A 10,068-nucleotide genomic window follows, 5' to 3' on the forward strand; every position below is an offset into this window, starting at 1 on the left:
CTTGGAGGGAAGTAAGGGGGGAGGTGTGGGCGCAAGTTTTGCATTTCTTGCGGTTGCAGGGGAAGATGCCGGGAGTGGAGGTTGGGTTGGTGGGGGGTGTGGACCTGATGTAGGAGTCACGGAGGGAGTGGTCTTTTCGGTACGTTGATAGGGGAGGGGAGGGAAATATATCCCAAGTGGTGGGGTCCATTTGGAGGTGGCGGAAATGACGACGGATGATACGCTGTATATGGAGGTTGGTGGGGTGGTAGGTGAGGACTAGTGGGGTTCTGTCCTGGTGGCGATTGGAGGGGCGGGGCTCAAGGGCAGAGGAGTGGGAAGTGGAGGAGATGCGGTGGAGATTTTAAACCAGGTTTTAAACCAGACAAAAATTTATTCACAAAATTACACAATGAAACACAAAGAACAGAATAAGGAACCCCTACAGAACACAGTCTATCCAAACTAGACTTAACTATGCTGTTCTGAATACACACCACAGTCCCACTAAGCAAACTACCTTAAAATACAGTAAAAAAGATGGAACGGATGCTTACAGGTTGAAGTTGGAAGGGCAGAAAGAGAGAGAGCCTCTTGACCCAGTCCACGGCTGAGCTTCTAACTGGTTCTGGACTGAACTGCTCAGCTAGACAGCTGACCACTCCCCTTCCATTATACATGTCACTTCTAAAACATGACCACTGTGGCCTGAAGTCTCATCTGTTTACATATAAACAAAAGGCCCCTCAAAATCCTTCTCATCTCTGCACCAAGCTACTCTAATTGGAGCCCAGCCCGTTTACAACCCTCCTGAAAAATAATCAAGGACACAGCATCCTTGAGAAAAGGAACAGCTTTTGGCAAAAATGGCCCAGCTTTGTGACACAGTTATCGGAAGGATAATATTAGGTAGGAGAGGCTTCAGAAGAGATTTTCCAGGATGTTTCCAGGTATGAAAGCCTTGTAGGCTGGGACTTTTTTCACTGGAGCCTAGGAGGTGAGAGGTGACTTTATAGAGGTTTATAAAGTCATGAGAGGTAAAGGTGAATGTTCCATTAGATGTCTTTTCCTTAGTTTGGGGGATTCAGGACTAGGACGTACATTTTAAAAGTGACCAGACAGATACTTAAAAAGGACATGAGGGGCAAATCTTTTACATAGAGGATGGAATGAACTTCCAGAAGAAGTGGTGGATGTGGGCATAATCATATTTAAAAGACACTTGGATAAGTACATAAATAGGAAACGTTTGGAGGGATCTGGGCCAGATGGAGGCAGGTGGGACTAGTTTAGTTTGGGATTATGTTTGGCATGGACTGGTTGGATCGAAGGGTCTGTTCCTGTGCTGTATGACAATATAATAACATCCCATACGTGTACCCTTGTCAAAGGCAAATTCAGAAATGTCTCACATACAACACCAGCAGCTGAAAGAGTTTCCCTAGGTTTTAGCTGTAACTAAAGAGAAAAAAAAAGCTTCCACTGCTACTGAAATGAAAAAGTTCTGATTCTATGGGAGCTTGACCCCACCCATTCAGTCTGCTTCTATTGTTCCAACTTTTATTTTTAAAAAACCCAATGCCTCAGAAGTTGTTTACTCTAGTGGCGGCACGGTGGCACAGTGGTTAGCATTGCTGCCTCACAGCGCCAGAGACCCGGGTTCAATTCCCGCCTCAGGCGACTGACTGTGTGGAGTTTGCACGTTCTCCCCGTGTCTGCGTGGGTTTCCTCCGGGTGCTCCGGTTTCCTCCCACAGTCCAAAGATGTGCAGGTCAGGTGAATTGGCCATGCTAAATTGCCCGTAGTGTTAAGTAAGGGGTAAATGTAGGGGTATGGGTGGGTTGCGCATTGGCGGGGCGGTGTGGACTTGTTGGGCTGAAGGGCCTGTTTCCACACTGTAAGTAATCTAATCTAGTGGGCCTTGTGCAGACTGCTTGGCACTTCTGCTTTAAAGGCTGTCTTAAAAAAAAGAACAAAATACACCTCTTTAAGCCATAGTATCTTCACACTGTGTATGGTGCTGTTTGTATTTTGCCCACGTTTGTCCACATGAGAGACAGCAAAATGAAAAGCAAAATACTGCAGAAGCTGGAAATCTGAAACAAACAGGAAGCATGCCAGAGAAACTCAGTAGGTGTGGCAGTATTTGTAGAGAGAGAAAAGCAGAGGTGATGTTGCAAGTCCAATATGACACTTACTGTAAAAGGGTCAAAGCTAGGGTTTAGGGTTAGGTTTGGACAAAAAACATTAACTCAGTTTCTCTCTCCTCAGATGCTGTTAGACCTGCTGAGTTTCTCCAGCAATCTCTGTGTGGATATCCCACAAGTATTCAGGTTCTTTGTGAGTAAGATATCTGAAGTTTATTTACAACACTATCTCTAAGGCTACAAGACTTACTGCACATTGTCTGGGTCCTATGTTTCCTGATACTATTGCACATTATAAACCCATATGATTAACTGAATACACTCAGTCCATTAGATAACAATCAAGACTAGATGTTGCTATGTCATGTGACTGTCTTAAAGGTACAGGTCTGTCTGCTCTGTGACCTATGCCACAATACAACAGCTCATATGGAATCTTCCTGTGTACAGAAATGACTGTCTTGTTTTCCATGCAAGTTGGCTGTTGCTGGTCTAACATTTATTGCTCATCTCTAACTACCCCTTCCGGAGGTGGTGGTGCACATGCCCTCTTGAACTGCTGCAGTCTATGTGGATGATAATGACCTTTGCAGCGGTTTTGATGGGACTGAGTGGCTAGGTAGGCCAATGATCAACTCTCCTGCTCCTCGGATGCTGCCTGACCGGCTGTGCTTTTTCCAGTGCCACACTTCATCGACTCTGCCCTCTGCCATGGCCCAGCGAGTCACCCAGTTGTATCAAATTGCCGACAAAGTTGAAACAATGAACTCAGACAACCCGGCATTAACCAATGCACCAGAAACGCCAACAGCAAGCTCAGCTCTGTTGATACTACAAAGTCCATTTAGCCGGTAACTGAGGACTTGTGCCAAAACTTAGAGAGCTGCCCAATAGACCAATCAGGCAACATGAGTGGAAAATGGTGATCTCTGTGAGGATATCTGAATCGCTCTAAAATAGAAAACATCGAGTATAGAGTCAGAAGAACAACACAACTTCGATTTTTTTCCTATTAATTAAACTGCTGCAGTCCATTAGCTTAAACAAAATAACGTAGGGACATTGGACTGCAGTGAAAGTATTTGGAGTGGAATAAGGTCCCTTTAGTATTCTTTAGAGGGAGTAATATGAGATTACTCAAACGGGAAGTCACGGTAGCAGAGCTCACACCTGTGATATTTCCAAGGTCCCTGCTGCGCACATGTCCAGGAGCTGCAGATACTGACTGACCCTGGCAATGGAGCTGGATCTCACTGTGGGAGCATCCACAATGCTGAGATCATCATGGGCAACACCTTCGGCGTGGTACTCACAGCACGGCTAGAGACTGAAAAGGTACAATGGGAATGGGTGACCACGGGCAGATTAGAGGAAGGCAGGGAATTCAGGAGTCCCCTGTGGCTGTCCACCTCTCCAACAGATATACCAATGTAGATACTGCTGAGGGAGGTGACCTCTCAGGTACAACAGTGGGAGCCAGGTCCCTGCATCGTGGTGGCTCAGATACACTAGACGGGAAGAAGAAGAATGGCAGGACTATAGTGATAGGGGGGTTCAATATTCACGGGAACAAGGAAGTATCTCTAATGGCACAAAGGAGATTCCTGTACATTATGTTACCTCCCTGGTCCAGGGTAACTTAAACAGGTCATTCTGAAGGGGAAAGTGAACAGCCAGTGGCCGAGGTACGTGTCAGTACCAACGGCATTAATTAAAAATAGGATAGAGGTCCAATAAATAGAGTTTAGGGAGTTAGGATCTAAATTAGAAAGTAGAACCTTAAAGGTAGGAATCTCAGTATTACTCCAAGTGCCGTGATCTGACAACCATTAAAGTAACAGGAGATACAGCTGATAAATAGATTAGATTACTTACAGTGTGGGAACAGGCGCTTCGGCCCAGCAAGTCCACGCCAAAGTGCAACCCACCCCCTACACCTAACACTACAGGCAATTTAGCATGGCCAATTCACCTAACCTGTACATTTTTGGATTTTTTTAGATTAGATTAGATTACTTACAGTGTGGAAACAGGCCCTTCGGCCCAACAAGTCCACACCGACCCGCCGAAGCGCAACCCACCCATACCCCTACATTTACCGTTTTAACCTAACACTACGGGCAATTTAGCATGGCCAATTCACCTAACCCGCACATCTTTGTGACTGTGGGAGGAAACCGGAGCACCCGGAGGAAACCCACGCAGACACGGGGAGAATGTGCAAACTCCACACAGTCAGTCGCCTGAGTCGGGAATTGAACCTGGGTCTCTGGCGCTGTGAGGCAGCAGTGCTAACCACTGTGCCACTGTGCCGCCCACGATTGTGGGAGGAAACCTACGCAGACACAGGGAGAATGTGAAAACTCCATACAGAGGCGGGAATTGAACGCGGGTATCTGGCACGGTGAGGCAACAGTGCTAACCACTGTGCCGCACAGCTGGCTGCATATTATACAGGGGAGGAGTTCACTTTCCTGGGACTGATCCTGGGGATGATGACATTGGAACAGGCAAAGGGATTGGGATCCTGAGAAAGATGATGGGGGAAGCGAGGATAGAAAGAACAGATAGAAAAGTAAGAAGCACCCCATAGTAATAAAGAAAGTGGGCCTTGGAAATATTATGTTGACCGACGATAGTCTATTGCGCACAGTTCTGTGTTCCTATCTATGAACGGATATGCTTGCCAAAGAGAGAGTGCAGCATTGTGGGTCTATCTACAGCACATGGACTGAAGAGATTCAGAAAGGCAGCTCACCACCACCTTCTCAAGGGGCAATTAGGGATGGGCAGATGTCCATCAAGTGTCTGGACCAGCAAGTGACACCCATGTCCCATGAGTGAACATTTTAAAAATACACGTACTCACATATACATGCACTTGCTCCCAACAATGCCCATGCAAGTATGTACACACATACAACCCCATTTAACAAATACACAGAAGGCCATGGATGCACACACATACAAAAATGAAGGCTCATGTGTGATCATACAGTTACGTGCACACATAAGGAGGGAGTGGTATAAAGATTTTATCACTGGAGGAGGATCTAAAACCCCAGGGCAATGTTCTGCTGATGTAGGTTTTGAAAAACACCATGATACATTGTGAAATTTGAATTCAATAATAATCTGGAATAAATAGCTAATCTAATGATGACTGTGTTAACCACACTTCATTGTCATAAAAATCAATCAGACTCAGTTACATTCTTTAGGGAAGAAAATCTGCCATCCTTACCTGTCTATATGTGACACTAGATTCACAAGAATTTTAACCACCCGATAAACAATTAGAGATGGGGAATAAATATTAACAATGCTCACGTTCTGTGAATGTGAATCGCTGGCAATTCTCCTGCTCCTCGGATGCTGCCTGACCTGCTGTGCTTTTCCAATGCCTCACTTTTCGACAAAGTCATGAGAGTTCTACTGGACTGCTCGCTCATCAAAGAGAGAGAAGTGGTTTAGCCCATGGGTCACCATGACTCTGGTGAGGGGAGAGGTTGAGAAGGAGAGTCCTTCATAGTAACCTCAGACATTGCTGGCATTGAACCCACACATTGGCATTACTCTGCGCCGCAAACCAGCTGCTCAACCCCACCCCACTCCTCCTTTAGACAATGGTAGACAAGTTGGGGGAGAATGATGGTTATATCAAACAAGAAATATCCTTTTTTGATTGTGAACACTTTTGAGAGTTATGCTGTGCATGAGGAAAAAGAAAGACATGGCCTCAGTTATATTTTACATAATGTATGAATACAGCCACATGAACACTTTGCATTCATTGTCAATTAGAAATTTTCTTTGCAACATTAAGGGTACTCTATGGATCGAGTTTACGGGAAGGTTGCTAATGTAATAATACTGGCCTCAACCATCCCCCAGTCAGCAGCTCACAGTTGGACACAGTGCAGCAGTGAACAGAAGTTTTGAGAACATACCAGCTTGGGCAGTCAAAGTTGATTTTTGTTTTAATGACTTGTTCGAAGAGTGCTGCTATTCTCGGCTGCTGCGTATTACCTGTCCAAATGAGCTGCATATGTGGGCAGGTTATGAGGTGTCCTTGTAGCTTCAAGTCTAAAGAGCAGGGACATGCAGCTCCTGATAAACTATATCACTACTGGCTGAACATGGCGAGCAACTGGGACTTGCTGAGAACAATTTGCACGAGAACAGATTGGCAAAGGCATTTTCAAAGCCCCTGATCTATAGGCATGGCCATTGCATTGATCCATTGAGAAGACAAGACATCTGCTGCAGAGTACTAACCAAAGGAAACAGCATGCAGGGAGAGGAGCACAGCTGGTTGTAAAGCTCCACATCACACTGACCGGGATGTAGGAGTGCTCAAATGTGGGCTTAATTCCAGAAGGTGGGCAGTTGGGAGGGGTAGTGCAGATTTATCCCTCTTCCTGAAGTATTGCAAATTCCACCAGTAGCCAGTTCATAGAATTTGAGCTTTATTCACCATACTGAGTAAGTGCTGCAGTGTTGGAAGCGCTGTTTTTCTCTGATGAGACAGTGAAACAGATCTGCCCTCTCACATGCTAATACAAATATCCCACGCCACTATCTTGAAGGACCACGAATTCCTCTCATCGTCCCAGTCAATATTTATTGCTAAGGAACAGAGGGACAAGTATGAAGGAGGAACTGAAAGAAATCCTTATTAGTCAGGAAATTATATTCAGTAAATTGATGGGATTAAAACCCGCTAAGTCCCAAGTGCATCCCAGAGCACTTAAGGAAGTGGCCCGAGAAACAGTGGATACATTTGTGATCATGTTACAGCATTCTGTAGACTCTGGAAGAGTTCCAATGGACTGGAGGGTAACTAATGTAACCCCATTCTTGAAAAAAGGAGGGAGAGAGAAAATGGGGAATTATAGGCCGGCTAGCCTGACATCAGTGTTGGGGAAAATGCCGGAGTCACTCATAAAGGATGATGTAATAACTGAGCATTTGGAAAGTGGGGACAGAATCGGTCCTAGTCAGCACAAATTCACTAAAGGGAAATCATACTTGACAAATCTTCTGGAATTTTTTGAGAATGTAACCAGGAGAGTAGACAATGGTGAATCAGTAGCTATTGTGTATCTGGACTTACAAAAGGCTTTTGACAAGGTTCCACACAAGAGGTTAGTGAGGACAATTACAGCTCATAGTGTCAGAGCTAATGGATGGAAATGGATAGAAAATTGATTGGCAGACAGGAAGCAGCGAGGTGGAGTAAACGAGTCCTTTTCAGAGTGGCAGGCAGTGATGAGTGGAGTACGGCAGGGTTGAGTGTTGGGACTCCAGTTGTTCACAATATACATTAACGTTTTGGATGAAGGAATTGAATGCAATATCTCTGAATTTGTAGATGACACTGAACTGGGTGGCAGTGTGTGCTGTGGCGAGGATGCTAAGAGGCTGTAGGGAGACTTGGACAGATTGGCTATGTGGGCAAATACTTGGCAAATGTAGTATAATGCAGATAAATGTGAGGTTATCCATTTTGGCCACAAAAACAGGAAAGCAGGTTCTTATCTGAATGGTGGCAGTTTAGGAGAAGGTGAGGTGCAACAAGACCTGGGTGTCATGGTGATACAATCACTGAAGGTTGGCATTCAGGTGCAGCAGGCAGTGAGGAAAGCTAATGGCATGTTGGTCTTCATAGTGAGAGGGTTGGAGTATCAGAGTAAGGATGTCTTGCTGCAGTTATACAAGGCCTTGGTGAGGCCACACCATGAGCTTGGTGTGCAGTTTTGGTCTCCTAGTCTGAGGATGGACACTTTTGCTAATGAGGGAGTTCAGCGAAGGTTCACCAGACTGATTCCTGGGAAGGCAGAGCTGACAGATGAGGAAAGACTGGGTCGACTGGGCTTGTACTTGCTGGAATTTAACAGAATGAGGGGATCTCATAGAAATATGTAAAACTGTGATGGGACTAGAAAGGCTAGATGTGGGAAGAATGTTGGGGAAGTCTGGAACAAGGGGTCACAGTCTAAGAATAAGGGGTAAGCAAGCCTGGACTGAAGAATTTCTTCACTCAGAGATTTGTGAATCTGTAGAATTGTCTCCCACAGGAAGCTGGTGGGGCCAGTTCATTAGATATATTCAAGGGGGAACTGGACATGGCCCTTGTGGATAAAGGGATCAAAGGGCATGGGGAGAGGGCGGCAATGGGATACTGAGATTGCAGGATCATCCATGATCATTTAGAATCATGGTGCAGGTTCGAAGGGCCAGATGGCCTACTCTTACACCTATTTTCTATGTCTCTATGTTATCCATTAGCCAACATTGCAAGGACAGCATGGTGGCTGAGAGGTTAGCATTGCTGCCTCACAGTGTCAGGGACACGGGCTCAATTCCACCCTGGGTTGACAGTCTATGCATTTGTATGTTCTCCCCATGTCTGTGCGGGTTTCCTCTGCGTACTCTGGTTTCTTCCCGCAGTCCAAACAATAGGCAGATTAGGAGAATTGGTTACACTAAATTGCTCATAGTGTGAAGGGTTGTGTAGGCCAGTTGGACAAGACATGGGAAATGCAGGGATGAGGTGGGTCTGGATGGGATGCTCTTCAGAGGGTCGGTGTGGACTTAATGGGTCGAATGGTCTGCTTTCACACAATAAGGATTCTATGAACAGTGATTCCACGGTCACAAGCACATTAGCATTACATGGGATCTTGCTGTGCACTGTTTGGCGGCTGCGTTTCTTACATTACAACAGTCACCGTCCTTCAGAAGTGCTTCATTGGCTGTGAAGCACATCTGGAGGCTATGAAAGTGCCACATAAATTCAGTCTGTGTTTCAATCCATGCCTGGTGCTTTTCCCCACCTCATCCTGGAAATGTTTCACATTTTAAGAATGCATCCAGTCCCCTTTGTGAATTATTATCGAATTGACTCCTGTCACTCCAACTCAGTTATTACAGCGCAAACACCGCCGGTCAAAACCTGTCTTTGGAGAAATGTTGGCCCTCTCGCCCATTAAATAATTCCTGTTTGAGATTTGAGCAGGAAGGGAAATGCAGCCTGTTGAGAGCTGGCCTTAATTGGTAATGAGCAGATAAACAATCAGCTTCCTTCTCTTTATTATGAAAGCTTCAGCATTCCCAATCTCAGGCAGTAACTGGATCCTGATATAATAGGGGGCAGTTCTGCACCATCACTGCCTTCCATTGTTCCTTTGCAGGGCTAGAATTTGCCCGCATGGGTCAAAGGTGAGTCTGCCTTCACATTTGGGCTTTTTCTTTGTACACAATGCTGTTTTTCAACAGGGCTCGCACAGAAATAAGACATTACATCTGATTCTTAATGGTCACACTAATGAATACTTGAACATATTATTCTGTGGTAAGCCCAACAGGAACATCCATAATCCTTTAATTATGGTTAAGAAGGTAACAATAAAATTGTTCCTTTTTAAGTACACGTCTCCTTCCCCCACTGAGCTCTATCCCTCCCCCCCACTCCCTCTTTAATTGGTTCGATGGAATGTGGATTCTATTATGCTTCATAGATTGAAGGAGGATTTAGGTTTGGTAACAATAAAATTGTTCCTTTTTAAGTACACGTCTCCTTCCCCCACTGAGCTCTATCCCTTCCCCCCCACTCCCTCTTTAATTGGTTTGATGGAATGTGGATTCTATTATGCTTCATAGATTGAAGGAGGATTTAGGTTTCTCAGTAGCTGCTATTTTGTTTCCATACTTCAGATAACCACAGACCCCTGATCTTTAAGATTAGATTAGTGGGCGGCACGGTGGCACAGTGGTTAGCACTGTTGCCTCGCAGCGCCAGAGACCGGGGTTCAATTCCCGCCTCAGGCGACTGACTGTGTGGAGTTTGCATGTTCTCCCCGTGTCTGCGTGGGTTTCCTCCGGGTGCTCCGGTTTCCTCCCACAGTCCAAAGATGTGCAGGTCAGGTGAATTGGCCAT

The sequence above is a fragment of the Chiloscyllium plagiosum genome, chromosome 11, assembly GCF_004010195.1.
Source record: "Chiloscyllium plagiosum isolate BGI_BamShark_2017 chromosome 11, ASM401019v2, whole genome shotgun sequence".
Classification (NCBI taxonomy): domain Eukaryota; kingdom Metazoa; phylum Chordata; class Chondrichthyes; order Orectolobiformes; family Hemiscylliidae; genus Chiloscyllium; species Chiloscyllium plagiosum.